This window comes from Pungitius pungitius, unplaced genomic scaffold (assembly GCF_949316345.1).
Source record: "Pungitius pungitius unplaced genomic scaffold, fPunPun2.1 scaffold_24, whole genome shotgun sequence".
Taxonomy (NCBI): Eukaryota; Metazoa; Chordata; class Actinopteri; order Perciformes; family Gasterosteidae; genus Pungitius; species Pungitius pungitius.
This window is the reverse complement of record NW_026909886.1, coordinates 529,483-554,665: the sequence shown is the minus strand read 5'-3', so window position 1 is coordinate 554,665 and position 25,183 is coordinate 529,483. Positions and strand designations below refer to the sequence as shown.

At 45.3% G+C, this 25,183-nt stretch overlaps 52 non-coding genes across 52 annotated transcripts; all 52 read right to left on the bottom strand.

The window, feature by feature from the left end:
- Positions 1–244: 244 nt before the first annotated feature.
- Positions 245–363, bottom strand: LOC134119603 (5S ribosomal RNA). The gene has a single exon (XR_009951156.1). It is a non-coding gene; the product is annotated as a 5S ribosomal RNA (ribosomal RNA).
- A 339-nt stretch (positions 364–702) lies between these two features.
- On the bottom strand, positions 703–821 carry LOC134119602 (5S ribosomal RNA). Its single transcript, XR_009951155.1, has one exon. It is a non-coding gene; the product is annotated as a 5S ribosomal RNA (ribosomal RNA).
- A 396-nt stretch (positions 822–1,217) lies between these two features.
- LOC134119601 (5S ribosomal RNA) lies at positions 1,218–1,336 on the bottom strand. The gene has a single exon (XR_009951154.1). It is a non-coding gene; the product is annotated as a 5S ribosomal RNA (ribosomal RNA).
- A 339-nt stretch (positions 1,337–1,675) lies between these two features.
- Positions 1,676–1,794, bottom strand: LOC134119600 (5S ribosomal RNA). Its single transcript, XR_009951153.1, has one exon. It is a non-coding gene; the product is annotated as a 5S ribosomal RNA (ribosomal RNA).
- Positions 1,795–2,190: 396 nt separating this feature from the next.
- On the bottom strand, positions 2,191–2,309 carry LOC134119118 (5S ribosomal RNA). Its single transcript, XR_009950680.1, has one exon. It is a non-coding gene; the product is annotated as a 5S ribosomal RNA (ribosomal RNA).
- A 339-nt stretch (positions 2,310–2,648) lies between these two features.
- Positions 2,649–2,767, bottom strand: LOC134119598 (5S ribosomal RNA). Its single transcript, XR_009951151.1, has one exon. It is a non-coding gene; the product is annotated as a 5S ribosomal RNA (ribosomal RNA).
- Positions 2,768–3,163: 396 nt separating this feature from the next.
- Positions 3,164–3,282, bottom strand: LOC134119597 (5S ribosomal RNA). The gene has a single exon (XR_009951150.1). It is a non-coding gene; the product is annotated as a 5S ribosomal RNA (ribosomal RNA).
- A 338-nt stretch (positions 3,283–3,620) lies between these two features.
- On the bottom strand, positions 3,621–3,739 carry LOC134119596 (5S ribosomal RNA). Its single transcript, XR_009951149.1, has one exon. It is a non-coding gene; the product is annotated as a 5S ribosomal RNA (ribosomal RNA).
- A 396-nt stretch (positions 3,740–4,135) lies between these two features.
- Positions 4,136–4,254, bottom strand: LOC134119595 (5S ribosomal RNA). Its single transcript, XR_009951148.1, has one exon. It is a non-coding gene; the product is annotated as a 5S ribosomal RNA (ribosomal RNA).
- A 339-nt stretch (positions 4,255–4,593) lies between these two features.
- Positions 4,594–4,712, bottom strand: LOC134119594 (5S ribosomal RNA). The gene has a single exon (XR_009951147.1). It is a non-coding gene; the product is annotated as a 5S ribosomal RNA (ribosomal RNA).
- A 396-nt stretch (positions 4,713–5,108) lies between these two features.
- LOC134119117 (5S ribosomal RNA) lies at positions 5,109–5,227 on the bottom strand. Its single transcript, XR_009950679.1, has one exon. It is a non-coding gene; the product is annotated as a 5S ribosomal RNA (ribosomal RNA).
- Positions 5,228–5,566: 339 nt separating this feature from the next.
- On the bottom strand, positions 5,567–5,685 carry LOC134119593 (5S ribosomal RNA). Its single transcript, XR_009951146.1, has one exon. It is a non-coding gene; the product is annotated as a 5S ribosomal RNA (ribosomal RNA).
- A 396-nt stretch (positions 5,686–6,081) lies between these two features.
- On the bottom strand, positions 6,082–6,200 carry LOC134119592 (5S ribosomal RNA). Its single transcript, XR_009951145.1, has one exon. It is a non-coding gene; the product is annotated as a 5S ribosomal RNA (ribosomal RNA).
- A 338-nt stretch (positions 6,201–6,538) lies between these two features.
- On the bottom strand, positions 6,539–6,657 carry LOC134119591 (5S ribosomal RNA). Its single transcript, XR_009951144.1, has one exon. It is a non-coding gene; the product is annotated as a 5S ribosomal RNA (ribosomal RNA).
- Positions 6,658–7,053: 396 nt separating this feature from the next.
- On the bottom strand, positions 7,054–7,172 carry LOC134118952 (5S ribosomal RNA). Its single transcript, XR_009950513.1, has one exon. It is a non-coding gene; the product is annotated as a 5S ribosomal RNA (ribosomal RNA).
- Positions 7,173–7,511: 339 nt separating this feature from the next.
- Positions 7,512–7,630, bottom strand: LOC134119590 (5S ribosomal RNA). Its single transcript, XR_009951143.1, has one exon. It is a non-coding gene; the product is annotated as a 5S ribosomal RNA (ribosomal RNA).
- Positions 7,631–8,026: 396 nt separating this feature from the next.
- Positions 8,027–8,145, bottom strand: LOC134118951 (5S ribosomal RNA). Its single transcript, XR_009950512.1, has one exon. It is a non-coding gene; the product is annotated as a 5S ribosomal RNA (ribosomal RNA).
- A 339-nt stretch (positions 8,146–8,484) lies between these two features.
- Positions 8,485–8,603, bottom strand: LOC134119589 (5S ribosomal RNA). The gene has a single exon (XR_009951142.1). It is a non-coding gene; the product is annotated as a 5S ribosomal RNA (ribosomal RNA).
- Positions 8,604–8,942: 339 nt separating this feature from the next.
- On the bottom strand, positions 8,943–9,061 carry LOC134119587 (5S ribosomal RNA). The gene has a single exon (XR_009951140.1). It is a non-coding gene; the product is annotated as a 5S ribosomal RNA (ribosomal RNA).
- Positions 9,062–9,457: 396 nt separating this feature from the next.
- LOC134119586 (5S ribosomal RNA) lies at positions 9,458–9,576 on the bottom strand. Its single transcript, XR_009951139.1, has one exon. It is a non-coding gene; the product is annotated as a 5S ribosomal RNA (ribosomal RNA).
- Positions 9,577–9,915: 339 nt separating this feature from the next.
- LOC134119585 (5S ribosomal RNA) lies at positions 9,916–10,034 on the bottom strand. The gene has a single exon (XR_009951138.1). It is a non-coding gene; the product is annotated as a 5S ribosomal RNA (ribosomal RNA).
- A 396-nt stretch (positions 10,035–10,430) lies between these two features.
- On the bottom strand, positions 10,431–10,549 carry LOC134119584 (5S ribosomal RNA). Its single transcript, XR_009951137.1, has one exon. It is a non-coding gene; the product is annotated as a 5S ribosomal RNA (ribosomal RNA).
- A 339-nt stretch (positions 10,550–10,888) lies between these two features.
- Positions 10,889–11,007, bottom strand: LOC134119583 (5S ribosomal RNA). Its single transcript, XR_009951136.1, has one exon. It is a non-coding gene; the product is annotated as a 5S ribosomal RNA (ribosomal RNA).
- A 396-nt stretch (positions 11,008–11,403) lies between these two features.
- Positions 11,404–11,522, bottom strand: LOC134119582 (5S ribosomal RNA). Its single transcript, XR_009951135.1, has one exon. It is a non-coding gene; the product is annotated as a 5S ribosomal RNA (ribosomal RNA).
- Positions 11,523–11,861: 339 nt separating this feature from the next.
- On the bottom strand, positions 11,862–11,980 carry LOC134119581 (5S ribosomal RNA). Its single transcript, XR_009951134.1, has one exon. It is a non-coding gene; the product is annotated as a 5S ribosomal RNA (ribosomal RNA).
- A 339-nt stretch (positions 11,981–12,319) lies between these two features.
- LOC134118970 (5S ribosomal RNA) lies at positions 12,320–12,438 on the bottom strand. The gene has a single exon (XR_009950531.1). It is a non-coding gene; the product is annotated as a 5S ribosomal RNA (ribosomal RNA).
- A 396-nt stretch (positions 12,439–12,834) lies between these two features.
- On the bottom strand, positions 12,835–12,953 carry LOC134119580 (5S ribosomal RNA). The gene has a single exon (XR_009951133.1). It is a non-coding gene; the product is annotated as a 5S ribosomal RNA (ribosomal RNA).
- Positions 12,954–13,292: 339 nt separating this feature from the next.
- Positions 13,293–13,411, bottom strand: LOC134119579 (5S ribosomal RNA). Its single transcript, XR_009951132.1, has one exon. It is a non-coding gene; the product is annotated as a 5S ribosomal RNA (ribosomal RNA).
- Positions 13,412–13,807: 396 nt separating this feature from the next.
- LOC134119578 (5S ribosomal RNA) lies at positions 13,808–13,926 on the bottom strand. The gene has a single exon (XR_009951131.1). It is a non-coding gene; the product is annotated as a 5S ribosomal RNA (ribosomal RNA).
- A 339-nt stretch (positions 13,927–14,265) lies between these two features.
- Positions 14,266–14,384, bottom strand: LOC134119576 (5S ribosomal RNA). Its single transcript, XR_009951129.1, has one exon. It is a non-coding gene; the product is annotated as a 5S ribosomal RNA (ribosomal RNA).
- Positions 14,385–14,723: 339 nt separating this feature from the next.
- Positions 14,724–14,842, bottom strand: LOC134118969 (5S ribosomal RNA). Its single transcript, XR_009950530.1, has one exon. It is a non-coding gene; the product is annotated as a 5S ribosomal RNA (ribosomal RNA).
- Positions 14,843–15,238: 396 nt separating this feature from the next.
- Positions 15,239–15,357, bottom strand: LOC134119575 (5S ribosomal RNA). The gene has a single exon (XR_009951128.1). It is a non-coding gene; the product is annotated as a 5S ribosomal RNA (ribosomal RNA).
- A 339-nt stretch (positions 15,358–15,696) lies between these two features.
- Positions 15,697–15,815, bottom strand: LOC134118968 (5S ribosomal RNA). Its single transcript, XR_009950529.1, has one exon. It is a non-coding gene; the product is annotated as a 5S ribosomal RNA (ribosomal RNA).
- A 396-nt stretch (positions 15,816–16,211) lies between these two features.
- LOC134119574 (5S ribosomal RNA) lies at positions 16,212–16,330 on the bottom strand. Its single transcript, XR_009951127.1, has one exon. It is a non-coding gene; the product is annotated as a 5S ribosomal RNA (ribosomal RNA).
- A 339-nt stretch (positions 16,331–16,669) lies between these two features.
- Positions 16,670–16,788, bottom strand: LOC134119573 (5S ribosomal RNA). Its single transcript, XR_009951126.1, has one exon. It is a non-coding gene; the product is annotated as a 5S ribosomal RNA (ribosomal RNA).
- A 396-nt stretch (positions 16,789–17,184) lies between these two features.
- LOC134119572 (5S ribosomal RNA) lies at positions 17,185–17,303 on the bottom strand. Its single transcript, XR_009951125.1, has one exon. It is a non-coding gene; the product is annotated as a 5S ribosomal RNA (ribosomal RNA).
- Positions 17,304–17,642: 339 nt separating this feature from the next.
- LOC134119571 (5S ribosomal RNA) lies at positions 17,643–17,761 on the bottom strand. Its single transcript, XR_009951124.1, has one exon. It is a non-coding gene; the product is annotated as a 5S ribosomal RNA (ribosomal RNA).
- A 396-nt stretch (positions 17,762–18,157) lies between these two features.
- On the bottom strand, positions 18,158–18,276 carry LOC134118949 (5S ribosomal RNA). Its single transcript, XR_009950510.1, has one exon. It is a non-coding gene; the product is annotated as a 5S ribosomal RNA (ribosomal RNA).
- Positions 18,277–18,615: 339 nt separating this feature from the next.
- On the bottom strand, positions 18,616–18,734 carry LOC134119570 (5S ribosomal RNA). Its single transcript, XR_009951123.1, has one exon. It is a non-coding gene; the product is annotated as a 5S ribosomal RNA (ribosomal RNA).
- A 339-nt stretch (positions 18,735–19,073) lies between these two features.
- LOC134119569 (5S ribosomal RNA) lies at positions 19,074–19,192 on the bottom strand. Its single transcript, XR_009951122.1, has one exon. It is a non-coding gene; the product is annotated as a 5S ribosomal RNA (ribosomal RNA).
- A 396-nt stretch (positions 19,193–19,588) lies between these two features.
- LOC134119568 (5S ribosomal RNA) lies at positions 19,589–19,707 on the bottom strand. The gene has a single exon (XR_009951121.1). It is a non-coding gene; the product is annotated as a 5S ribosomal RNA (ribosomal RNA).
- A 339-nt stretch (positions 19,708–20,046) lies between these two features.
- LOC134119567 (5S ribosomal RNA) lies at positions 20,047–20,165 on the bottom strand. Its single transcript, XR_009951120.1, has one exon. It is a non-coding gene; the product is annotated as a 5S ribosomal RNA (ribosomal RNA).
- A 396-nt stretch (positions 20,166–20,561) lies between these two features.
- LOC134118618 (5S ribosomal RNA) lies at positions 20,562–20,680 on the bottom strand. The gene has a single exon (XR_009950178.1). It is a non-coding gene; the product is annotated as a 5S ribosomal RNA (ribosomal RNA).
- Positions 20,681–21,019: 339 nt separating this feature from the next.
- On the bottom strand, positions 21,020–21,138 carry LOC134119565 (5S ribosomal RNA). The gene has a single exon (XR_009951118.1). It is a non-coding gene; the product is annotated as a 5S ribosomal RNA (ribosomal RNA).
- Positions 21,139–21,534: 396 nt separating this feature from the next.
- LOC134119564 (5S ribosomal RNA) lies at positions 21,535–21,653 on the bottom strand. Its single transcript, XR_009951117.1, has one exon. It is a non-coding gene; the product is annotated as a 5S ribosomal RNA (ribosomal RNA).
- A 339-nt stretch (positions 21,654–21,992) lies between these two features.
- LOC134119563 (5S ribosomal RNA) lies at positions 21,993–22,111 on the bottom strand. Its single transcript, XR_009951116.1, has one exon. It is a non-coding gene; the product is annotated as a 5S ribosomal RNA (ribosomal RNA).
- Positions 22,112–22,507: 396 nt separating this feature from the next.
- On the bottom strand, positions 22,508–22,626 carry LOC134118948 (5S ribosomal RNA). The gene has a single exon (XR_009950509.1). It is a non-coding gene; the product is annotated as a 5S ribosomal RNA (ribosomal RNA).
- A 339-nt stretch (positions 22,627–22,965) lies between these two features.
- Positions 22,966–23,084, bottom strand: LOC134119562 (5S ribosomal RNA). The gene has a single exon (XR_009951115.1). It is a non-coding gene; the product is annotated as a 5S ribosomal RNA (ribosomal RNA).
- A 339-nt stretch (positions 23,085–23,423) lies between these two features.
- Positions 23,424–23,542, bottom strand: LOC134119105 (5S ribosomal RNA). Its single transcript, XR_009950667.1, has one exon. It is a non-coding gene; the product is annotated as a 5S ribosomal RNA (ribosomal RNA).
- A 396-nt stretch (positions 23,543–23,938) lies between these two features.
- On the bottom strand, positions 23,939–24,057 carry LOC134118947 (5S ribosomal RNA). Its single transcript, XR_009950508.1, has one exon. It is a non-coding gene; the product is annotated as a 5S ribosomal RNA (ribosomal RNA).
- Positions 24,058–24,396: 339 nt separating this feature from the next.
- On the bottom strand, positions 24,397–24,515 carry LOC134119561 (5S ribosomal RNA). Its single transcript, XR_009951114.1, has one exon. It is a non-coding gene; the product is annotated as a 5S ribosomal RNA (ribosomal RNA).
- Positions 24,516–24,854: 339 nt separating this feature from the next.
- On the bottom strand, positions 24,855–24,973 carry LOC134119560 (5S ribosomal RNA). The gene has a single exon (XR_009951113.1). It is a non-coding gene; the product is annotated as a 5S ribosomal RNA (ribosomal RNA).
- Between the last annotated feature and the right edge of the window lie 210 nt (positions 24,974–25,183).

The following is a 25,183-nucleotide window of genomic DNA, read 5'->3' as shown; positions in this document are numbered from 1 at the left end:
AAGAAGGCTGTGACATCCTATGCCGAAAATTGGATGGACTAGAGAAGACCCGCCCAGGAGTCCCAGCCAATCGGTGGATGGCCATTGCAGTCCCCGCCACCTCAAATGGCCTGACGATGGTATGGACGTAAGCCACCTTTCATCTTCTTCCTATTGCATCTCTTCTACAATGTGAAATGCTTTTTACAATTGTGTAGGTGTACAATCTGCGGCGCTGGGCGGCTTTCGGAGAGAGAAGTGAAAAAGCTTACGGCACCTGGGATTCCCAGGCGGTCTTCCATCCAGGTACTAACCAGGCCCTGCTCTGCTTAGCTTCCGAGATCAGACGAGATCGGGCGGAACCAGAGAGGTATGGCCGTAAGCTGCTCTTTATCTTTTTCCTAATCCTTTATAATGCGTCAAAAAATTATGTCACGCCTGCCGTTGGCATCTTTGTGTGGGTTAAATAAGGGTATGCAAAGAAGGCTGTGACATCCTAAGCCGAAAATTGGATGGACTAGAGAAGACCCGCCCAGGAGTCCCAGCCAATCGGTGGATGGCCATTGCAGTCCCCGCCACCTCAAATGGCCTGACGATGGTATGGACGTAAGCCACCTTTCATCTTCTTCCTATTGCATCTCTTCTACAATGTGAAATGCTTTTTACAATTGTGTAGGTGTACAATCTGCGGCGCTGGGCGGCTTTCGGAGAGAGAAGTGAAAAAGCTTACGGCACCTGGGATTCCCAGGCGGTCTTCCATCCAGGTACTAACCAGGCCCTGCTCTGCTTAGCTTCCGAGATCAGACGAGATCGGGCGGAACCAGAGAGGTATGGCCGTAAGCTGCTTTTTACCTTTTTCCTAATCCTTTAAAACGTGTCAAAGATAATCAGAAGAGTTTCTTTTTCTAAAATTGAAGCAGTTCTTAGGATTGGCAAGAGAGGTTCCTAAAACCTGAAGGTAACTTTACTTTTCTTCACTGGCAATTCTAACATGTTGGGTTAGCACCTGTATTTCAACGGCTAAATTACAAACAAAAGTATGCCAATTGTTAAATGTTGATCAACACTAATTTAGCAACCATGAAACGGAATCATTTTTGATTATATTGTCTAAGTTCCTTATATATCCAACGTTAAAACAACACTAAACATGCATCTCTTCGACAATGTGATATACTTTTTGTAATTTGTAGGTGTACAATCTGCGGCGCTCGGCGGCTTCCAGAGAGAAGTGAAAAAGCTTACGGCACCTGGGATTCCCAGGCGGTCTTCCATCCAGGTACTAACCAGGCCCTGCTCTGCTTAGCTTCCGAGATCAGACGAGATCGGGCGGAACCAGAGAGGTATGGCCGTAAGCTGCTCTTTATCTTTTTCCTAATCCTTTATAATGCGTCAAAAAATTATGTCACGCCTGCCGTTGGCATCTTTGTGTGGGTTAAATAAGGGTATGCAAAGAAGGCTGTGACATCCTATGCCGAAAATTGGATGGACTAGAGAAGACCCGCCCAGGAGTCCCAGCCAATCGGTGGATGGCCATTGCAGTCCCCGCCACCTCAAATGGCCTGACGATGGTACGGACGTAAGCCACCTTTCATCTTCTTCCTATTGCATCTCTTCTACAATGTGAAATGCTTTTTACAATTGTGTAGGTGTACAATCTGCGGCGCTGGGCGGCTTTCGGAGAGAGAAGTGAAAAAGCTTACGGCACCTGGGATTCCCAGGCGGTCTTCCATCCAGGTACTAACCAGGCCCTGCTCTGCTTAGCTTCCGAGATCAGACGAGATCGGGCGGAACCAGAGAGGTATGGCCGTAAGCTGCTTTTTACCTTTTTCCTAATCCTTTAAAACGTGTCAAAGATAATCAGAAGAGTTTCTTTTTCTAAAATTGAAGCAGTTCTTAGGATTGGCAAGAGAGGTTCCTAAAACCTGAAGGTAACTTTACTTTTCTTCACTGGCAATTCTAACATGTTGGGTTAGCACCTGTATTTCAACGGCTAAATTACAAACAAAAGTATGCCAATTGTTAAATGTTGATCAACACTAATTTAGCAACCATGAAACGGAATCATTTTTGATTATATTGTCTAAGTTCCTTATATATCCAACGTTAAAACAACACTAAACATGCATCTCTTCGACAATGTGATATACTTTTTGTAATTTGTAGGTGTACAATCTGCGGCGCTCGGCGGCTTCCAGAGAGAAGTGAAAAAGCTTACGGCACCTGGGATTCCCAGGCGGTCTTCCATCCAGGTACTAACCAGGCCCTGTTCTGCTTAGCTTCCGAGATCAGACGAGATCGGGCAGAACCAGAGAGGTATGGCCGTAAGCTGCTCTTTATCTTTTTCCTAATCCTTTATAATGCGTCAAAAAATTATGTCACGCCTGCCGTTGGCATCTTTGTGTGGGTTAAATAAGGGTATGCAAAGAAGGCTGTGACATCCTATGCCGAAAATTGGATGGACTAGAGAAGACCCGCCCAGGAGTCCCAGCCAATCGGTGGATGGCCATTGCAGTCCCCGCCACCTCAAATGGCCTGACGATGGTATGGACGTAAGCCACCTTTCATCTTCTTCCTATTGCATCTCTTCTACAATGTGAAATGCTTTTTACAATTGTGTAGGTGTACAATCTGCGGCGCTGGGCGGCTTTCGGAGAGAGAAGTGAAAAAGCTTACGGCACCTGGGATTCCCAGGCGGTCTTCCATCCAGGTACTAACCAGGCCCTGCTCTGCTTAGCTTCCGAGATCAGACGAGATCGGGCGGAACCAGAGAGGTATGGCCGTAAGCTGCTTTTTACCTTTTTCCTAATCCTTTAAAACGTGTCAAAGATAATCAGAAGAGTTTGTTTTTCTAAAATTGAAGCAGTTCTTAGGATTGGCAAGAGAGGTTCCTAAAACCTGAAGGTAACTTTACTTTTCTTCACTGGCAATTCTAACATGTTGGGTTAGCACCTGTATTTGAACGGCTAAATTACAAACAAAAGTATGCCAATTGTTAAATGTTGATCAACACTAATTTAGCAACCATGAAACGGAATCATTTTTGATGATATTGTCTAAGTTCCTTATATATCCAACGTTAAAACAACACTAAACATGCATCTCTTCGACAATGTGATATACTTTTTGTAATTTGTAGGTGTACAATCTGCGGCGCTCGGCGGCTTCCAGAGAGAAGTGAAAAAGCTTACGGCACCTGGGATTCCCAGGCGGTCTTCCATCCAGGTACTAACCAGGCCCTGCTCTGCTTAGCTTCCGAGATCAGACGAGATCGGGCGGAACCAGAGAGGTATGGCCGTAAGCTGCTTTTTATCTTTTTCCTAATCCTTTATAATGCGTCAAAAATTATGTCACGCCTGCCGTTGGCATCTTTGTGTGGGTTAAATAAGGGTATGCAAAGAAGGCTGTGACATCCTATGCCGAAAATTGGATGGACTAGAGAAGACCCGCCCAGGAGTCCCAGCCAATCGGTGGATGGCCATTGCAGTCCCCGCCACCTCAAATGGCCTGACGATGGTATGGACGTAAGCCACCTTTCATCTTCTTCCTATTGCATCTCTTCTACAATGTGAAATGCTTTTTACAATTGTGTAGGTGTACAATCTGCGGCGCTGGGCGGCTTTCGGAGAGAGAAGTGAAAAAGCTTACGGCACCTGGGATTCCCAGGCGGTCTTCCATCCAGGTACTAACCAGGCCCTGCTCTGCTTAGCTTCCGAGATCAGACGAGATCGGGCGGAACCAGAGAGGTATGGCCGTAAGCTGCTTTTTACCTTTTTCCTAATCCTTTAAAACGTGTCAAAGATAATCAGAAGAGTTTCTTTTTCTAAAATTGAAGCAGTTCTTAGGATTGGCAAGAGAGGTTCCTAAAACCTGAAGGTAACTTTACTTTTCTTCACTGGCAATTCTAACATGTTGGGTTAGCACCTGTATTTCAACGGCTAAATTACAAACAAAAGTATGCCAATTGTTAAATGTTGATCAACACTAATTTAGCAACCGTGAAACGGAATCATTTTTGATTATATTGTCTAAGTTCCTTATATATCCAACGTTAAAACAACACTAAACATGCATCTCTTCGACAATGTGATATACTTTTTGTAATTTGTAGGTGTACAATCTGCGGCGCTCGGCGGCTTCCAGAGAGAAGTGAAAAAGCTTACGGCACCTGGGATTCCCAGGCGGTCTTCCATCCAGGTACTAACCAGGCCCTGCTCTGCTTAGCTTCCGAGATCAGACGAGATCGGGCGGAACCAGAGAGGTATGGCCGTAAGCTGCTCTTTATCTTTTTCCTAATCCTTTATAATGCGTCAAAAAATTATGTCACGCCTGCCGTTGGCATCTTTGTGTGGGTTAAATAAGGGTATGCAAAGAAGGCTGTGACATCCTATGCCGAAAATTGGATGGACTAGAGAAGACCCGCCCAGGAGTCCCAGCCAATCGGTGGATGGCCATTGCAGTCCCCGCCACCTCAAATGGCCTGACGATGGTACGGACGTAAGCCACCTTTCATCTTCTTCCTATTGCATCTCTTCTACAATGTGAAATGCTTTTTACAATTGTGTAGGTGTACAATCTGCGGCGCTGGGCGGCTTTCGGAGAGAGAAGTGAAAAAGCTTACGGCACCTGGGATTCCCAGGCGGTCTTCCATCCAGGTACTAACCAGGCCCTGCTCTGCTTAGCTTCCGAGATCAGACGAGATCGGGCGGAACCAGAGAGGTATGGCCGTAAGCTGCTTTTTACCTTTTTCCTAATCCTTTAAAACGTGTCAAAGATAATCAGAAGAGTTTCTTTTTCTAAAATTGAAGCAGTTCTTAGGATTGGCAAGAGAGGTTCCTAAAACCTGAAGGTAACTTTACTTTTCTTCACTGGCAATTCTAACATGTTGGGTTAGCACCTGTATTTCAACGGCTAAATTACAAACAAAAGTATGCCAATTGTTAAATGTTGATCAACACTAATTTAGCAACCATGAAACGGAATCATTTTTGATTATATTGTCTAAGTTCCTTATATATCCAACGTTAAAACAACACTAAACATGCATCTCTTCGACAATGTGATATACTTTTTGTAATTTGTAGGTGTACAATCTGCGGCGCTCGGCGGCTTCCAGAGAGAAGTGAAAAAGCTTACGGCACCTGGGATTCCCAGGCGGTCTTCCATCCAGGTACTAACCAGGCCCTGTTCTGCTTAGCTTCCGAGATCAGACGAGATCGGGCAGAACCAGAGAGGTATGGCCGTAAGCTGCTCTTTATCTTTTTCCTAATCCTTTATAATGCGTCAAAAAATTATGTCACGCCTGCCGTTGGCATCTTTGTGTGGGTTAAATAAGGGTATGCAAAGAAGGCTGTGACATCCTATGCCGAAAATTGGATGGACTAGAGAAGACCCGCCCAGGAGTCCCAGCCAATCGGTGGATGGCCATTGCAGTCCCCGCCACCTCAAATGGCCTGACGATGGTATGGACGTAAGCCACCTTTCATCTTCTTCCTATTGCATCTCTTCTACAATGTGAAATGCTTTTTACAATTGTGTAGGTGTACAATCTGCGGCGCTGGGCGGCTTTCGGAGAGAGAAGTGAAAAAGCTTACGGCACCTGGGATTCCCAGGCGGTCTTCCATCCAGGTACTAACCAGGCCCTGCTCTGCTTAGCTTCCGAGATCAGACGAGATCGGGCGGAACCAGAGAGGTATGGCCGTAAGCTGCTTTTTACCTTTTTCCTAATCCTTTAAAACGTGTCAAAGATAATCAGAAGAGTTTGTTTTTCTAAAATTGAAGCAGTTCTTAGGATTGGCAAGAGAGGTTCCTAAAACCTGAAGGTAACTTTACTTTTCTTCACTGGCAATTCTAACATGTTGGGTTAGCACCTGTATTTGAACGGCTAAATTACAAACAAAAGTATGCCAATTGTTAAATGTTGATCAACACTAATTTAGCAACCATGAAACGGAATCATTTTTGATGATATTGTCTAAGTTCCTTATATATCCAACGTTAAAACAACACTAAACATGCATCTCTTCGACAATGTGATATACTTTTTGTAATTTGTAGGTGTACAATCTGCGGCGCTCGGCGGCTTCCAGAGAGAAGTGAAAAAGCTTACGGCACCTGGGATTCCCAGGCGGTCTTCCATCCAGGTACTAACCAGGCCCTGCTCTGCTTAGCTTCCGAGATCAGACGAGATCGGGCGGAACCAGAGAGGTATGGCCGTAAGCTGCTTTTTATCTTTTTCCTAATCCTTTATAATGCGTCAAAAATTATGTCACGCCTGCCGTTGGCATCTTTGTGTGGGTTAAATAAGGGTATGCAAAGAAGGCTGTGACATCCTATGCCGAAAATTGGATGGACTAGAGAAGACCCGCCCAGGAGTCCCAGCCAATCGGTGGATGGCCATTGCAGTCCCCGCCACCTCAAATGGCCTGACGATGGTATGGACGTAAGCCACCTTTCATCTTCTTCCTATTGCATCTCTTCTACAATGTGAAATGCTTTTTACAATTGTGTAGGTGTACAATCTGCGGCGCTGGGCGGCTTTCGGAGAGAGAAGTGAAAAAGCTTACGGCACCTGGGATTCCCAGGCGGTCTTCCATCCAGGTACTAACCAGGCCCTGCTCTGCTTAGCTTCCGAGATCAGACGAGATCGGGCGGAACCAGAGAGGTATGGCCGTAAGCTGCTTTTTACCTTTTTCCTAATCCTTTAAAACGTGTCAAAGATAATCAGAAGAGTTTCTTTTTCTAAAATTGAAGCAGTTCTTAGGATTGGCAAGAGAGGTTCCTAAAACCTGAAGGTAACTTTACTTTTCTTCACTGGCAATTCTAACATGTTGGGTTAGCACCTGTATTTCAACGGCTAAATTACAAACAAAAGTATGCCAATTGTTAAATGTTGATCAACACTAATTTAGCAACCGTGAAACGGAATCATTTTTGATTATATTGTCTAAGTTCCTTATATATCCAACGTTAAAACAACACTAAACATGCATCTCTTCGACAATGTGATATACTTTTTGTAATTTGTAGGTGTACAATCTGCGGCGCTCGGCGGCTTCCAGAGAGAAGTGAAAAAGCTTACGGCACCTGGGATTCCCAGGCGGTCTTCCATCCAGGTACTAACCAGGCCCTGTTCTGCTTAGCTTCCGAGATCAGACGAGATCGGGCGGAACCAGAGAGGTATGGCCGTAAGCTGCTCTTTATCTTTTTCCTAATCCTTTATAATGCGTCAAAAAATTATGTCACGCCTGCCGTTGGCATCTTTGTGTGGGTTAAATAAGGGTATGCAAAGAAGGCTGTGACATCCTATGCCGAAAATTGGATGGACTAGAGAAGACCCGCCCAGGAGTCCCAGCCAATCGGTGGATGGCCATTGCAGTCCCCGCCACCTCAAATGGCCTGACGATGGTATGGACGTAAGCCACCTTTCATCTTCTTCCTATTGCATCTCTTCTACAATGTGAAATGCTTTTTACAATTGTGTAGGTGTACAATCTGCGGCGCTGGGCGGCTTTCGGAGAGAGAAGTGAAAAAGCTTACGGCACCTGGGATTCCCAGGCGGTCTTCCATCCAGGTACTAACCAGGCCCTGCTCTGCTTAGCTTCCGAGATCAGACGAGATCGGGCGGAACCAGAGAGGTATGGCCGTAAGCTGCTTTTTACCTTTTTCCTAATCCTTTAAAACGTGTCAAAGATAATCAGAAGAGTTTCTTTTTCTAAAATTGAAGCAGTTCTTAGGATTGGCAAGAGAGGTTCCTAAAACCTGAAGGTAACTTTACTTTTCTTCACTGGCAATTCTAACATGTTGGGTTAGCACCTGTATTTCAACGGCTAAATTACAAACAAAAGTATGCCAATTGTTAAATGTTGATCAACACTAATTTAGCAACCGTGAAACGGAATCATTTTTGATTATATTGTCTAAGTTCCTTATATATCCAACGTTAAAACAACACTAAACATGCATCTCTTCGACAATGTGATATACTTTTTGTAATTTGTAGGTGTACAATCTGCGGCGCTCGGCGGCTTCCAGAGAGAAGTGAAAAAGCTTACGGCACCTGGGATTCCCAGGCGGTCTTCCATCCAGGTACTAACCAGGCCCTGTTCTGCTTAGCTTCCGAGATCAGACGAGATCGGGCGGAACCAGAGAGGTATGGCCGTAAGCTGCTCTTTATCTTTTTCCTAATCCTTTATAATGCGTCAAAAAATTATGTCACGCCTGCCGTTGGCATCTTTGTGTGGGTTAAATAAGGGTATGCAAAGAAGGCTGTGACATCCTATGCCGAAAATTGGATGGACTAGAGAAGACCCGCCCAGGAGTCCCAGCCAATCGGTGGATGGCCATTGCAGTCCCCGCCACCTCAAATGGCCTGACGATGGTATGGACGTAAGCCACCTTTCATCTTCTTCCTATTGCATCTCTTCTACAATGTGAAATGCTTTTTACAATTGTGTAGGTGTACAATCTGCGGCGCTGGGCGGCTTTCGGAGAGAGAAGTGAAAAAGCTTACGGCACCTGGGATTCCCAGGCGGTCTTCCATCCAGGTACTAACCAGGCCCTGCTCTGCTTAGCTTCCGAGATCAGACGAGATCGGGCGGAACCAGAGAGGTATGGCCGTAAGCTGCTCTTTATCTTTTTCCTAATCCTTTATAATGCGTCAAAAAATTATGTCACGCCTGCCGTTGGCATCTTTGTGTGGGTTAAATAAGGGTATGCAAAGAAGGCTGTGACATCCTAAGCCGAAAATTGGATGGACTAGAGAAGACCCGCCCAGGAGTCCCAGCCAATCGGTGGATGGCCATTGCAGTCCCCGCCACCTCAAATGGCCTGACGATGGTATGGACGTAAGCCACCTTTCATCTTCTTCCTATTGCATCTCTTCTACAATGTGAAATGCTTTTTACAATTGTGTAGGTGTACAATCTGCGGCGCTGGGCGGCTTTCGGAGAGAGAAGTGAAAAAGCTTACGGCACCTGGGATTCCCAGGCGGTCTTCCATCCAGGTACTAACCAGGCCCTGCTCTGCTTAGCTTCCGAGATCAGACGAGATCGGGCGGAACCAGAGAGGTATGGCCGTAAGCTGCTTTTTACCTTTTTCCTAATCCTTTAAAACGTGTCAAAGATAATCAGAAGAGTTTCTTTTTCTAAAATTGAAGCAGTTCTTAGGATTGGCAAGAGAGGTTCCTAAAACCTGAAGGTAACTTTACTTTTCTTCACTGGCAATTCTAACATGTTGGGTTAGCACCTGTATTTCAACGGCTAAATTACAAACAAAAGTATGCCAATTGTTAAATGTTGATCAACACTAATTTAGCAACCATGAAACGGAATCATTTTTGATTATATTGTCTAAGTTCCTTATATATCCAACGTTAAAACAACACTAAACATGCATCTCTTCGACAATGTGATATACTTTTTGTAATTTGTAGGTGTACAATCTGCGGCGCTCGGCGGCTTCCAGAGAGAAGTGAAAAAGCTTACGGCACCTGGGATTCCCAGGCGGTCTTCCATCCAGGTACTAACCAGGCCCTGCTCTGCTTAGCTTCCGAGATCAGACGAGATCGGGCGGAACCAGAGAGGTATGGCCGTAAGCTGCTCTTTATCTTTTTCCTAATCCTTTATAATGCGTCAAAAAATTATGTCACGCCTGCCGTTGGCATCTTTGTGTGGGTTAAATAAGGGTATGCAAAGAAGGCTGTGACATCCTATGCCGAAAATTGGATGGACTAGAGAAGACCCGCCCAGGAGTCCCAGCCAATCGGTGGATGGCCATTGCAGTCCCCGCCACCTCAAATGGCCTGACGATGGTACGGACGTAAGCCACCTTTCATCTTCTTCCTATTGCATCTCTTCTACAATGTGAAATGCTTTTTACAATTGTGTAGGTGTACAATCTGCGGCGCTGGGCGGCTTTCGGAGAGAGAAGTGAAAAAGCTTACGGCACCTGGGATTCCCAGGCGGTCTTCCATCCAGGTACTAACCAGGCCCTGCTCTGCTTAGCTTCCGAGATCAGACGAGATCGGGCGGAACCAGAGAGGTATGGCCGTAAGCTGCTTTTTATCTTTTTCCTAATCCTTTAAAACGTGTCAAAGATAATCAGAAGAGTTTGTTTTTCTAAAATTGAAGCAGTTCTTAGGATTGGCAAGAGAGGTTCCTAAAACCTGAAGGTAACTTTACTTTTCTTCACTGGCAATTCTAACATGTTGGGTTAGCACCTGTATTTGAACGGCTAAATTACAAACAAAAGTATGCCAATTGTTAAATGTTGATCAACACTAATTTAGCAACCATGAAACGGAATCATTTTTGATGATATTGTCTAAGTTCCTTATATATCCAACGTTAAAACAACACTAAACATGCATCTCTTCGACAATGTGATATACTTTTTGTAATTTGTAGGTGTACAATCTGCGGCGCTCGGCGGCTTCCAGAGAGAAGTGAAAAAGCTTACGGCACCTGGGATTCCCAGGCGGTCTTCCATCCAGGTACTAACCAGGCCCTGCTCTGCTTAGCTTCCGAGATCAGACGAGATCGGGCGGAACCAGAGAGGTATGGCCGTAAGCTGCTCTTTATCTTTTTCCTAATCCTTTATAATGCGTCAAAAAATTATGTCACGCCTGCCGTTGGCATCTTTGTGTGGGTTAAATAAGGGTATGCAAAGAAGGCTGTGACATCCTATGCCGAAAATTGGATGGACTAGAGAAGACCCGCCCAGGAGTCCCAGCCAATCGGTGGATGGCCATTGCAGTCCCCGCCACCTCAAATGGCCTGACGATGGTACGGACGTAAGCCACCTTTCATCTTCTTCCTATTGCATCTCTTCTACAATGTGAAATGCTTTTTACAATTGTGTAGGTGTACAATCTGCGGCGCTGGGCGGCTTTCGGAGAGAGAAGTGAAAAAGCTTACGGCACCTGGGATTCCCAGGCGGTCTTCCATCCAGGTACTAACCAGGCCCTGCTCTGCTTAGCTTCCGAGATCAGACGAGATCGGGCGGAACCAGAGAGGTATGGCCGTAAGCTGCTTTTTATCTTTTTCCTAATCCTTTAAAACGTGTCAAAGATAATCAGAAGAGTTTGTTTTTCTAAAATTGAAGCAGTTCTTAGGATTGGCAAGAGAGGTTCCTAAAACCTGAAGGTAACTTTACTTTTCTTCACTGGCAATTCTAACATGTTGGGTTAGCACCTGTATTTGAACGGCTAAATTACAAACAAAAGTATGCCAATTGTTAAATGTTGATCAACACTAATTTAGCAACCATGAAACGGAATCATTTTTGATGATATTGTCTAAGTTCCTTATATATCCAACGTTAAAACAACACTAAACATGCATCTCTTCGACAATGTGATATACTTTTTGTAATTTGTAGGTGTACAATCTGCGGCGCTCGGCGGCTTCCAGAGAGAAGTGAAAAAGCTTACGGCACCTGGGATTCCCAGGCGGTCTTCCATCCAGGTACTAACCAGGCCCTGCTCTGCTTAGCTTCCGAGATCAGACGAGATCGGGCGGAACCAGAGAGGTATGGCCGTAAGCTGCTTTTTATCTTTTTCCTAATCCTTTATAATGCGTCAAAAAATTATGTCACGCCTGCCGTTGGCATCTTTGTGTGGGTTAAATAAGGGTATGCAAAGAAGGCTGTGACATCCTATGCCGAAAATTGGATGGACTAGAGAAGACCCGCCCAGGAGTCCCAGCCAATCGGTGGATGGCCATTGCAGTCCCCGCCACCTCAAATGGCCTGACGATGGTATGGACGTAAGCCACCTTTCATCTTCTTCCTATTGCATCTCTTCTACAATGTGAAATGCTTTTTACAATTGTGTAGGTGTACAATCTGCGGCGCTGGGCGGCTTTCGGAGAGAGAAGTGAAAAAGCTTACGGCACCTGGGATTCCCAGGCGGTCTTCCATCCAGGTACTAACCAGGCCCTGCTCTGCTTAGCTTCCGAGATCAGACGAGATCGGGCGGAACCAGAGAGGTATGGCCGTAAGCTGCTCTTTATCTTTTTCCTAATCCTTTATAATGCGTCAAAAAATTATGTCACGCCTGCCGTTGGCATCTTTGTGTGGGTTAAATAAGGGTATGCAAAGAAGGCTGTGACATCCTAAGCCGAAAATTGGATGGACTAGAGAAGACCCGCCCAGGAGTCCCAGCCAATCGGTGGATGGCCATTGCAGTCCCCGCCACCTCAAATGGCCTGACGATGGTATGGACGTAAGCCACCTTTCATCTTCTTCCTATTGCATCTCTTCTACAATGTGAAATGCTTTTTACAATTGTGTAGGTGTACAATCTGCGGCGCTGGGCGGCTTTCGGAGAGAGAAGTGAAAAAGCTTACGGCACCTGGGATTCCCAGGCGGTCTTCCATCCAGGTACTAACCAGGCCCTGCTCTGCTTAGTTTCCGAGATCAGACGAGATCGGGCGGAACCAGAGAGGTATGGCCGTAAGCTGCTTTTTACCTTTTTCCTAATCCTTTAAAACGTGTCAAAGATAATCAGAAGAGTTTCTTTTTCTAAAATTGAAGCAGTTCTTAGGATTGGCAAGAGAGGTTCCTAAAACCTGAAGGTAACTTTACTTTTCTTCACTGGCAATTCTAACATGTTGGGTTAGCACCTGTATTTCAACGGCTAAATTACAAACAAAAGTATGCCAATTGTTAAATGTTGATCAACACTAATTTAGCAACCATGAAACGGAATCATTTTTGATTATATTGTCTAAGTTCCTTATATATCCAACGTTAAAACAACACTAAACATGCATCTCTTCGACAATGTGATATACTTTTTGTAATTTGTAGGTGTACAATCTGCGGCGCTCGGCGGCTTCCAGAGAGAAGTGAAAAAGCTTACGGCACCTGGGATTCCCAGGCGGTCTTCCATCCAGGTACTAACCAGGCCCTGCTCTGCTTAGCTTCCGAGATCAGACGAGATCGGGCGGAACCAGAGAGGTATGGCCGTAAGCTGCTCTTTATCTTTTTCCTAATCCTTTATAATGCGTCAAAAAATTATGTCACGCCTGCCGTTGGCATCTTTGTGTGGGTTAAATAAGGGTATGCAAAGAAGGCTGTGACATCCTATGCCGAAAATTGGATGGACTAGAGAAGACCCGCCCAGGAGTCCCAGCCAATCGGTGGATGGCCATTGCAGTCCCCGCCACCTCAAATGGCCTGACGATGGTACGGACGTAAGCCACCTTTCATCTTCTTCCTATTGCATCTCTTCTACAATGTGAAATGCTTTTTACAATTGTGTAGGTGTACAATCTGCGGCGCTGGGCGGCTTTCGGAGAGAGAAGTGAAAAAGCTTACGGCACCTGGGATTCCCAGGCGGTCTTCCATCCAGGTACTAACCAGGCCCTGCTCTGCTTAGCTTCCGAGATCAGACGAGATCGGGCGGAACCAGAGAGGTATGGCCGTAAGCTGCTTTTTATCTTTTTCCTAATCCTTTAAAACGTGTCAAAGATAATCAGAAGAGTTTGTTTTTCTAAAATTGAAGCAGTTCTTAGGATTGGCAAGAGAGGTTCCTAAAACCTGAAGGTAACTTTACTTTTCTTCACTGGCAATTCTAACATGTTGGGTTAGCACCTGTATTTGAACGGCTAAATTACAAACAAAAGTATGCCAATTGTTAAATGTTGATCAACACTAATTTAGCAACCATGAAACGGAATCATTTTTGATGATATTGTCTAAGTTCCTTATATATCCAACGTTAAAACAACACTAAACATGCATCTCTTCGACAATGTGATATACTTTTTGTAATTTGTAGGTGTACAATCTGCGGCGCTCGGCGGCTTCCAGAGAGAAGTGAAAAAGCTTACGGCACCTGGGATTCCCAGGCGGTCTTCCATCCAGGTACTAACCAGGCCCTGCTCTGCTTAGCTTCCGAGATCAGACGAGATCGGGCGGAACCAGAGAGGTATGGCCGTAAGCTGCTTTTTATCTTTTTCCTAATCCTTTATAATGCGTCAAAAAATTATGTCACGCCTGCCGTTGGCATCTTTGTGTGGGTTAAATAAGGGTATGCAAAGAAGGCTGTGACATCCTATGCCGAAAATTGGATGGACTAGAGAAGACCCGCCCAGGAGTCCCAGCCAATCGGTGGATGGCCATTGCAGTCCCCGCCACCTCAAATGGCCTGACGATGGTATGGACGTAAGCCACCTTTCATCTTCTTCCTATTGCATCTCTTCTACAATGTGAAATGCTTTTTACAATTGTGTAGGTGTACAATCTGCGGCGCTGGGCGGCTTTCGGAGAGAGAAGTGAAAAAGCTTACGGCACCTGGGATTCCCAGGCGGTCTTCCATCCAGGTACTAACCAGGCCCTGCTCTGCTTAGCTTCCGAGATCAGACGAGATCGGGCGGAACCAGAGAGGTATGGCCGTAAGCTGCTCTTTATCTTTTTCCTAATCCTTTATAATGCGTCAAAAAATTATGTCACGCCTGCCGTTGGCATCTTTGTGTGGGTTAAATAAGGGTATGCAAAGAAGGCTGTGACATCCTAAGCCGAAAATTGGATGGACTAGAGAAGACCCGCCCAGGAGTCCCAGCCAATCGGTGGATGGCCATTGCAGTCCCCGCCACCTCAAATGGCCTGACGATGGTATGGACGTAAGCCACCTTTCATCTTCTTCCTATTGCATCTCTTCTACAATGTGAAATGCTTTTTACAATTGTGTAGGTGTACAATCTGCGGCGCTGGGCGGCTTTCGGAGAGAGAAGTGAAAAAGCTTACGGCACCTGGGATTCCCAGGCGGTCTTCCATCCAGGTACTAACCAGGCCCTGCTCTGCTTAGTTTCCGAGATCAGACGAGATCGGGCGGAACCAGAGAGGTATGGCCGTAAGCTGCTTTTTACCTTTTTCCTAATCCTTTAAAACGTGTCAAAGATAATCAGAAGAGTTTCTTTTTCTAAAATTGAAGCAGTTCTTAGGATTGGCAAGAGAGGTTCCTAAAACCTGAAGGTAACTTTACTTTTCTTCACTGGCAATTCTAACATGTTGGGTTAGCACCTGTATTTCAACGGCTAAATTACAAACAAAAGTATGCCAATTGTTAAATGTTGATCAACACTAATTTAGCAACCATGAAACGGAATCATTTTTGATTATATTGTCTAAGTTCCTTATATATCCAACGTTAAAACAACACTAAACATGCATCTCTTCGACAATGTGATATACTTTTTGTAATTTGTAGGTGTACAATCTGCGGCGCTCGGCGGCTTCCAGAGAGAAGTGAAAAAGCTTACGGCACCTGGGATTCCCAGGCGGTCTTCCATCCAGGTACTAACCAGGCCCTGCTCTGCTTAGCTTCCGAGATCAGACGAGATCGGGCGGAACCAGAGAGGTATGGCCGTAAGCTGCTCTTTATCTTTTTCCTAATCCTTTATAATGCGTCAAAAAATTATGTCACGCCTGCCGTTGGCATCTTTGTGTGGGTTAAATAAGGGTATGCAAAGAAGGCTGTGACATCCTAAGCCGAAAATTGGATGGACTAGAGAAGACCCGCCCAGGAGTCCCAGCCAATCGGTGGATGGCCATTGCAGTCCCCGCCACCTCAAATGGCCTGACGATGGTATGGACGTAAGCCACCTTTCATCTTCTTCCTATTGCATCTCTTCTACAATGTGAAATGCTTTTTACAATTGTGTAGGTGTACAATCTGCGGCGCTGGGCGGCTTTCGGAGAGAGAAGTGAAAAAGCTTACGGCACCTGGGATTCCCAGGCGGTCTTCCATCCAGGTACTAACCAGGCCCTGCTCTGCTTAGTTTCCGAGATCAGACGAGATCGGGCGGAACCAGAGAGGTATGGCCGTAAGCTGCTTTTTACCTTTTTCCTAATCCTTTAAAACGTGTCAAAGATAATCAGAAGAGTTTCTTTTTCTAAAATTGAAGCAGTTCTTAGGATTGGCAAGAGAGGTTCCTAAAACCTGAAGGTAACTTTACTTTTCTTCACTGGCAATTCTAACATGTTGGGTTAGCACCTGTATTTCAACGGCTAAATTACAAACAAAAGTATGCCAATTGTTAAATGTTGATCAACACTAATTTAGCAACCATGAAACGGAATCATTTTTGATTATATTGTCTAAGTTCCTTATATATCCAACGTTAAAACAACACTAAACATGCATCTCTTCGACAATGTGATATACTTTTTGTAATTTGTAGGTGTACAATCTGCGGCGCTCGGCGGCTTCCAGAGAGAAGTGAAAAAGCTTACGGCACCTGGGATTCCCAGGCGGTCTTCCATCCAGGTACTAACCAGGCCCTGCTCTGCTTAGCTTCCGAGATCAGACGAGATCGGGCGGAACCAGAGAGGTATGGCCGTAAGCTGCTCTTTATCTTTTTCCTAATCCTTTATAATGCGTCAAAAAATTATGTCACGCCTGCCGTTGGCATCTTTGTGTGGGTTAAATAAGGGTATGCAAAGAAGGCTGTGACATCCTATGCCGAAAATTGGATGGACTAGAGAAGACCCGCCCAGGAGTCCCAGCCAATCGGTGGATGGCCATTGCAGTCCCCGCCACCTCAAATGGCCTGACGATGGTACGGACGTAAGCCACCTTTCATCTTCTTCCTATTGCATCTCTTCTACAATGTGAAATGCTTTTTACAATTGTGTAGGTGTACAATCTGCGGCGCTGGGCGGCTTTCGGAGAGAGAAGTGAAAAAGCTTACGGCACCTGGGATTCCCAGGCGGTCTTCCATCCAGGTACTAACCAGGCCCTGCTCTGCTTAGCTTCCGAGATCAGACGAGATCGGGCGGAACCAGAGAGGTATGGCCGTAAGCTGCTTTTTATCTTTTTCCTAATCCTTTAAAACGTGTCAAAGATAATCAGAAGAGTTTGTTTTTCTAAAATTGAAGCAGTTCTTAGGATTGGCAAGAGAGGTTCCTAAAACCTGAAGGTAACTTTACTTTTCTTCACTGGCAATTCTAACATGTTGGGTTAGCACCTGTATTTGAACGGCTAAATTACAAACAAAAGTATGCCAATTGTTAAATGTTGATCAACACTAATTTAGCAACCATGAAACGGAATCATTTTTGATGATATTGTCTAAGTTCCTTATATATCCAACGTTAAAACAACACTAAACATGCATCTCTTCGACAATGTGATATACTTTTTGTAATTTGTAGGTGTACAATCTGCGGCGCTCGGCGGCTTCCAGAGAGAAGTGAAAAAGCTTACGGCACCTGGGATTCCCAGGCGGTCTTCCATCCAGGTACTAACCAGGCCCTGCTCTGCTTAGCTTCCGAGATCAGACGAGATCGGGCGGAACCAGAGAGGTATGGCCGTAAGCTGCTTTTTATCTTTTTCCTAATCCTTTATAATGCGTCAAAAAATTATGTCACGCCTGCCGTTGGCATCTTTGTGTGGGTTAAATAAGGGTATGCAAAGAAGGCTGTGACATCCTATGCCGAAAATTGGATGGACTAGAGAAGACCCGCCCAGGAGTCCCAGCCAATCGGTGGATGGCCATTGCAGTCCCCGCCACCTCAAATGGCCTGACGATGGTATGGACGTAAGCCACCTTTCATCTTCTTCCTATTGCATCTCTTCTACAATGTGAAATGCTTTTTACAATTGTGTAGGTGTACAATCTGCGGCGCTGGGCGGCTTTCGGAGAGAGAAGTGAAAAAGCTTACGGCACCTGGGATTCCCAGGCGGTCTTCCATCCAGGTACTAACCAGGCCCTGCTCTGCTTAGCTTCCGAGATCAGACGAGATCGGGCGGAACCAGAGAGGTATGGCCGTAAGCTGCTTTTTACCTTTTTCCTAATCCTTTAAAACGTGTCAAAGATAATCAGAAGAGTTTCTTTTTCTAAAATTGAAGCAGTTCTTAGGATTGGCAAGAGAGGTTCCTAAAACCTGAAGGTAACTTTACTTTTCTTCACTGGCAATTCTAACATGTTGGGTTAGCACCTGTATTTCAACGGCTAAATTACAAACAAAAGTATGCCAATTGTTAAATGTTGATCAACACTAATTTAGCAACCATGAAACGGAATCATTTTTGATTATATTGTCTAAGTTCCTTATATATCCAACGTTAAAACAACACTAAACATGCATCTCTTCGACAATGTGATATACTTTTTGTAATTTGTAGGTGTACAATCTGCGGCGCTCGGCGGCTTCCAGAGAGAAGTGAAAAAGCTTACGGCACCTGGGATTCCCAGGCGGTCTTCCATCCAGGTACTAACCAGGCCCTGTTCTGCTTAGCTTCCGAGATCAGACGAGATCGGGCGGAACCAGAGAGGTATGGCCGTAAGCTGCTCTTTATCTTTTTCCTAATCCTTTATAATGCGTCAAAAAATTATGTCACGCCTGCCGTTGGCATCTTTGTGTGGGTTAAATAAGGGTATGCAAAGAAGGCTGTGACATCCTATGCCGAAAATTGGATGGACTAGAGAAGACCCGCCCAGGAGTCCCAGCCAATCGGTGGATGGCCATTGCAGTCCCCGCCACCTCAAATGGCCTGACGATGGTATGGACGTAAGCCACCTTTCATCTTCTTCCTATTGCATCTCTTCTACAATGTGAAATGCTTTTTACAATTGTGTAGGTGTACAATCTGCGGCGCTGGGCGGCTTTCGGAGAGAGAAGTGAAAAAGCTTACGGCACCTGGGATTCCCAGGCGGTCTTCCATCCAGGTACTAACCAGGCCCTGCTCTGCTTAGCTTCCGAGATCAGACGAGATCGGGCGGAACCAGAGAGGTATGGCCGTAAGCTGCTCTTTATCTTTTTCCTAATCCTTTATAATGCGTCAAAAAATTATGTCACGCCTGCCGTTGGCATCTTTGTGTGGGTTAAATAAGGGTATGCAAAGAAGGCTGTGACATCCTAAGCCGAAAATTGGATGGACTAGAGAAGACCCGCCCAGGAGTCCCAGCCAATCGGTGGATGGCCATTGCAGTCCCCGCCACCTCAAATGGCCTGACGATGGTATGGACGTAAGCCACCTTTCATCTTCTTCCTATTGCATCTCTTCTACAATGTGAAATGCTTTTTACAATTGTGTAGGTGTACAATCTGCGGCGCTGGGCGGCTTTCGGAGAGAGAAGTGAAAAAGCTTACGGCACCTGGGATTCCCAGGCGGTCTTCCATCCAGGTACTAACCAGGCCCTGCTCTGCTTAGCTTCCGAGATCAGACGAGATCGGGCGGAACCAGAGAGGTATGGCCGTAAGCTGCTTTTTACCTTTTTCCTAATCCTTTAAAACGTGTCAAAGATAATCAGAAGAGTTTCTTTTTCTAAAATTGAAGCAGTTCTTAGGATTGGCAAGAGAGGTTCCTAAAACCTGAAGGTAACTTTACTTTTCTTCACTGGCAATTCTAACATGTTGGGTTAGCACCTGTATTTCAACGGCTAAATTACAAACAAAAGTATGCCAATTGTTAAATGTTGATCAACACTAATTTAGCAACCATGAAACGGAATCATTTTTGATTATATTGTCTAAGTTCCTTATATATCCAACGTTAAAACAACACTAAACATGCATCTCTTCGACAATGTGATATACTTTTTGTAATTTGTAGGTGTACAATCTGCGGCGCTCGGCGGCTTCCAGAGAGAAGTGAAAAAGCTTACGGCACCTGGGATTCCCAGGCGGTCTTCCATCCAGGTACTAACCAGGCCCTGCTCTGCTTAGCTTCCGAGATCAGACGAGATCGGGCGGAACCAGAGAGGTATGGCCGTAAGCTGCTCTTTATCTTTTTCCTAATCCTTTATAATGCGTCAAAAAATTATGTCACGCCTGCCGTTGGCATCTTTGTGTGGGTTAAATAAGGGTATGCAAAGAAGGCTGTGACATCCTATGCCGAAAATTGGATGGACTAGAGAAGACCCGCCCAGGAGTCCCAGCCAATCGGTGGATGGCCATTGCAGTCCCCGCCACCTCAAATGGCCTGACGATGGTACGGACGTAAGCCACCTTTCATCTTCTTCCTATTGCATCTCTTCTACAATGTGAAATGCTTTTTACAATTGTGTAGGTGTACAATCTGCGGCGCTGGGCGGCTTTCGGAGAGAGAAGTGAAAAAGCTTACGGCACCTGGGATTCCCAGGCGGTCTTCCATCCAGGTACTAACCAGGCCCTGCTCTGCTTAGCTTCCGAGATCAGACGAGATCGGGCGGAACCAGAGAGGTATGGCCGTAAGCTGCTTTTTATCTTTTTCCTAATCCTTTAAAACGTGTCAAAGATAATCAGAAGAGTTTGTTTTTCTAAAATTGAAGCAGTTCTTAGGATTGGCAAGAGAGGTTCCTAAAACCTGAAGGTAACTTTACTTTTCTTCACTGGCAATTCTAACATGTTGGGTTAGCACCTGTATTTGAACGGCTAAATTACAAACAAAAGTATGCCAATTGTTAAATGTTGATCAACACTAATTTAGCAACCATGAAACGGAATCATTTTTGATGATATTGTCTAAGTTCCTTATATATCCAACGTTAAAACAACACTAAACATGCATCTCTTCGACAATGTGATATACTTTTTGTAATTTGTAGGTGTACAATCTGCGGCGCTCGGCGGCTTCCAGAGAGAAGTGAAAAAGCTTACGGCACCTGGGATTCCCAGGGGGTCTTCCATCCAGGTACTAACCAGGCCCTGCTCTGCTTAGCTTCCGAGATCAGACGAGATCGGGCGGAACCAGAGAGGTATGGCCGTAAGCTGCTTTTTATCTTTTTCCTAATCCTTTATAATGCGTCAAAAAATTATGTCACGCCTGCCGTTGGCATCTTTGTGTGGGTTAAATAAGGGTATGCAAAGAAGGCTGTGACATCCTATGCCGAAAATTGGATGGACTAGAGAAGACCCGCCCAGGAGTCCCAGCCAATCGGTGGATGGCCATTGCAGTCCCCGCCACCTCAAATGGCCTGACGATGGTATGGACGTAAGCCACCTTTCATCTTCTTCCTATTGCATCTCTTCTACAATGTGAAATGCTTTTTACAATTGTGTAGGTGTACAATCTGCGGCGCTGGGCGGCTTTCGGAGAGAGAAGTGAAAAAGCTTACGGCACCTGGGATTCCCAGGCGGTCTTCCATCCAGGTACTAACCAGGCCCTGCTCTGCTTAGCTTCCGAGATCAGACGAGATCGGGCGGAACCAGAGAGGTATGGCCGTAAGCTGCTTTTTACCTTTTTCCTAATCCTTTAAAACGTGTCAAAGATAATCAGAAGAGTTTCTTTTTCTAAAATTGAAGCAGTTCTTAGGATTGGCAAGAGAGGTTCCTAAAACCTGAAGGTAACTTTACTTTTCTTCACTGGCAATTCTAACATGTTGGGTTAGCACCTGTATTTCAACGGCTAAATTACAAACAAAAGTATGCCAATTGTTAAATGTTGATCAACACTAATTTAGCAACCATGAAACGGAATCATTTTTGATTATATTGTCTAAGTTCCTTATATATCCAACGTTAAAACAACACTAAACATGCATCTCTTCGACAATGTGATATACTTTTTGTAATTTGTAGGTGTACAATCTGCGGCGCTCGGCGGCTTCCAGAGAGAAGTGAAAAAGCTTACGGCACCTGGGATTCCCAGGCGGTCTTCCATCCAGGTACTAACCAGGCCCTGCTCTGCTTAGCTTCCGAGATCAGACGAGATCGGGCGGAACCAGAGAGGTATGGCCGTAAGCTGCTTTTTATCTTTTTCCTAATCCTTTATAATGCGTCAAAAAATTATGTCACGCCTGCCGTTGGCATCTTTGTGTGGGTTAAATAAGGGTATGCAAAGAAGGCTGTGACATCCTATGCCGAAAATTGGATGGACTAGAGAAGACCCGCCCAGGAGTCCCAGCCAATCGGTGGATGGCCATTGCAGTCCCCGCCACCTCAAATGGCCTGACGATGGTATGGACGTAAGCCACCTTTCATCTTCTTCCTATTGCATCTCTTCTACAATGTGAAATGCTTTTTACAATTGTGTAGGTGTACAATCTGCGGCGCTGGGCGGCTTTCGGAGAGAGAAGTGAAAAAGCTTACGGCACCTGGGATTCCCAGGCGGTCTTCCATCCAGGTACTAACCAGGCCCTGCTCTGCTTAGCTTCCGAGATCAGACGAGATCGGGCGGAACCAGAGAGGTATGGCCGTAAGCTGCTTTTTACCTTTTTCCTAATCCTTTAAAACGTGTCAAAGATAATCAGAAGAGTTTCTTTTTCTAAAATTGAAGCAGTTCTTAGGATTGGCAAGAGAGGTTCCTAAAACCTGAAGGTAACTTTACTTTTCTTCACTGGCAATTCTAACATGTTGGGTTAGCACCTGTATTTCAACGGCTAAATTACAAACAAAAGTATGCCAATTGTTAAATGTTGATCAACACTAATTTAGCAACCATGAAACGGAATCATTTTTGATTATATTGTCTAAGTTCCTTATATATCCAACGTTAAAACAACACTAAACATGCATCTCTTCGACAATGTGATATACTTTTTGTAATTTGTAGGTGTACAATCTGCGGCGCTCGGCGGCTTCCAGAGAGAAGTGAAAAAGCTTACGGCACCTGGGATTCCCAGGCGGTCTTCCATCCAGGTACTAACCAGGCCCTGTTCTGCTTAGCTTCCGAGATCAGACGAGATCGGGCGGAACCAGAGAGGTATGGCCGTAAGCTGCTCTTTATCTTTTTCCTAATCCTTTATAATGCGTCAAAAAATTATGTCACGCCTGCCGTTGGCATCTTTGTGTGGGTTAAATAAGGGTATGCAAAGAAGGCTGTGACATCCTATGCCGAAAATTGGATGGACTAGAGAAGACCCGCCCAGGAGTCCCAGCCAATCGGTGGATGGCCATTGCAGTCCCCGCCACCTCAAATGGCCTGACGATGGTATGGACGTAAGCCACCTTTCATCTTCTTCCTATTGCATCTCTTCTACAATGTGAAATGCTTTTTACAATTGTGTAGGTGTACAATCTGCGGCGCTGGGCGGCTTTCGGAGAGAGAAGTGAAAAAGCTTACGGCACCTGGGATTCCCAGGCGGTCTTCCATCCAGGTACTAACCAGGCCCTGCTCTGCTTAGCTTCCGAGATCAGACGAGATCGGGCGGAACCAGAGAGGTATGGCCGTAAGCTGCTCTTTATCTTTTTCCTAATCCTTTATAATGCGTCAAAAAATTATGTCACGCCTGCCGTTGGCATCTTTGTGTGGGTTAAATAAGGGTATGCAAAGAAGGCTGTGACATCCTAAGCCGAAAATTGGATGGACTAGAGAAGACCCGCCCAGGAGTCCCAGCCAATCGGTGGATGGCCATTGCAGTCCCCGCCACCTCAAATGGCCTGACGATGGTATGGACGTAAGCCACCTTTCATCTTCTTCCTATTGCATCTCTTCTACAATGTGAAATGCTTTTTACAATTGTGTAGGTGTACAATCTGCGGCGCTGGGCGGCTTTCGGAGAGAGAAGTGAAAAAGCTTACGGCACCTGGGATTCCCAGGCGGTCTTCCATCCAGGTACTAACCAGGCCCTGCTCTGCTTAGCTTCCGAGATCAGACGAGATCGGGCGGAACCAGAGAGGTATGGCCTTAAGCTGCTTTTTACCTTTTTCCTAATATTTTAAAACGTGTCAAAGATAATCAGAAGAGTTTCTTTTTCTAAAATTGAAGCAGTTCTTAGGATTGGCAAGAGAGGTTCCTAAAACCTGAAGGTAACTTTACTTTTCTTCACTGGCAATTCTAACATGTTGGGTTAGCACCTGTATTTCAACGGCTAAATTACAAACAAAAGTATGCCAATTGTTAAATGTTGATCAACACTAATTTAGCAACCATGAAACGGAATCATTTTTGATTATATTGTCTAAGTTCCTTATATATCCAACGTTAAAACAACACTAAACATGCATCTCTTCGACAATGTGATATACTTTTTGTAATTTGTAGGTGTACAATCTGCGGCGCTCGGCGGCTTCCAGAGAGAAGTGAAAAAGCTTACGGCACCTGGGATTCCCAGGCGGTCTTCCATCCAGGTACTAACCAGGCCCTGTTCTGCTTAGCTTCCGAGATCAGACGAGATCGGGCGGAACCAGAGAGGTATGGCCGTAAGCTGCTCTTTATCTTTTTCCTAATCCTTTATAATGCGTCAAAAAATTATGTCACGCCTGCCGTTGGCATCTTTGTGTGGGTTAAATAAGGGTATGCAAAGAAGGCTGTGACATCCTATGCCGAAAATTGGATGGACTAGAGAAGACCCGCCCAGGAGTCCCAGCCAATCGGTGGATGGCCATTGCAGTCCCCGCCACCTCAAATGGCCTGACGATGGTATGGACGTAAGCCACCTTTCATCTTCTTCCTATTGCATCTCTTCTACAATGTGAAATGCTTTTTACAATTGTGTAGGTGTACAATCTGCGGCGCTGGGCGGCTTTCGGAGAGAGAAGTGAAAAAGCTTACGGCACCTGGGATTCCCAGGCGGTCTTCCATCCAGGTACTAACCAGGCCCTGCTCTGCTTAGCTTCCGAGATCAGACGAGATCGGGCGGAACCAGAGAGGTATGGCCGTAAGCTGCTCTTTATCTTTTTCCTAATCCTTTATAATGCGTCAAAAAATTATGTCACGCCTGCCGTTGGCATCTTTGTGTGGGTTAAATAAGGGTATGCAAAGAAGGCTGTGACATCCTAAGCCGAAAATTGGATGGACTAGAGAAGACCCGCCCAGGAGTCCCAGCCAATCGGTGGATGGCCATTGCAGTCCCCGCCACCTCAAATGGCCTGACGATGGTATGGACGTAAGCCACCTTTCATCTTCTTCCTATTGCATCTCTTCTACAATGTGAAATGCTTTTTACAATTGTGTAGGTGTACAATCTGCAGCGCTGGGCGGCTTTCGGAGAGAGAAGTGAAAAAGCTTACGGCACCTGGGATTCCCAGGCGGTCTTCCATCCAGGTACTAACCAGGCCCTGCTCTGCTTAGCTTCCGAGATCAGACGAGATCGGGCGGAACCAGAGAGGTATGGCCGTAAGCTGCTTTTTACCTTTTTCCTAATCCTTTAAAACGTGTCAAAGATAATCAGAAGAGTTTCTTTTTCTAAAATTGAAGCAGTTCTTAGGATTGGCAAGAGAGGTTCCTAAAACCTGAAGGTAACTTTACTTTTCTTCACTGGCAATTCTAACATGTTGGGTTAGCACCTGTATTTCAACGGCTAAATTACAAACAAAAGTATGCCAATTGTTA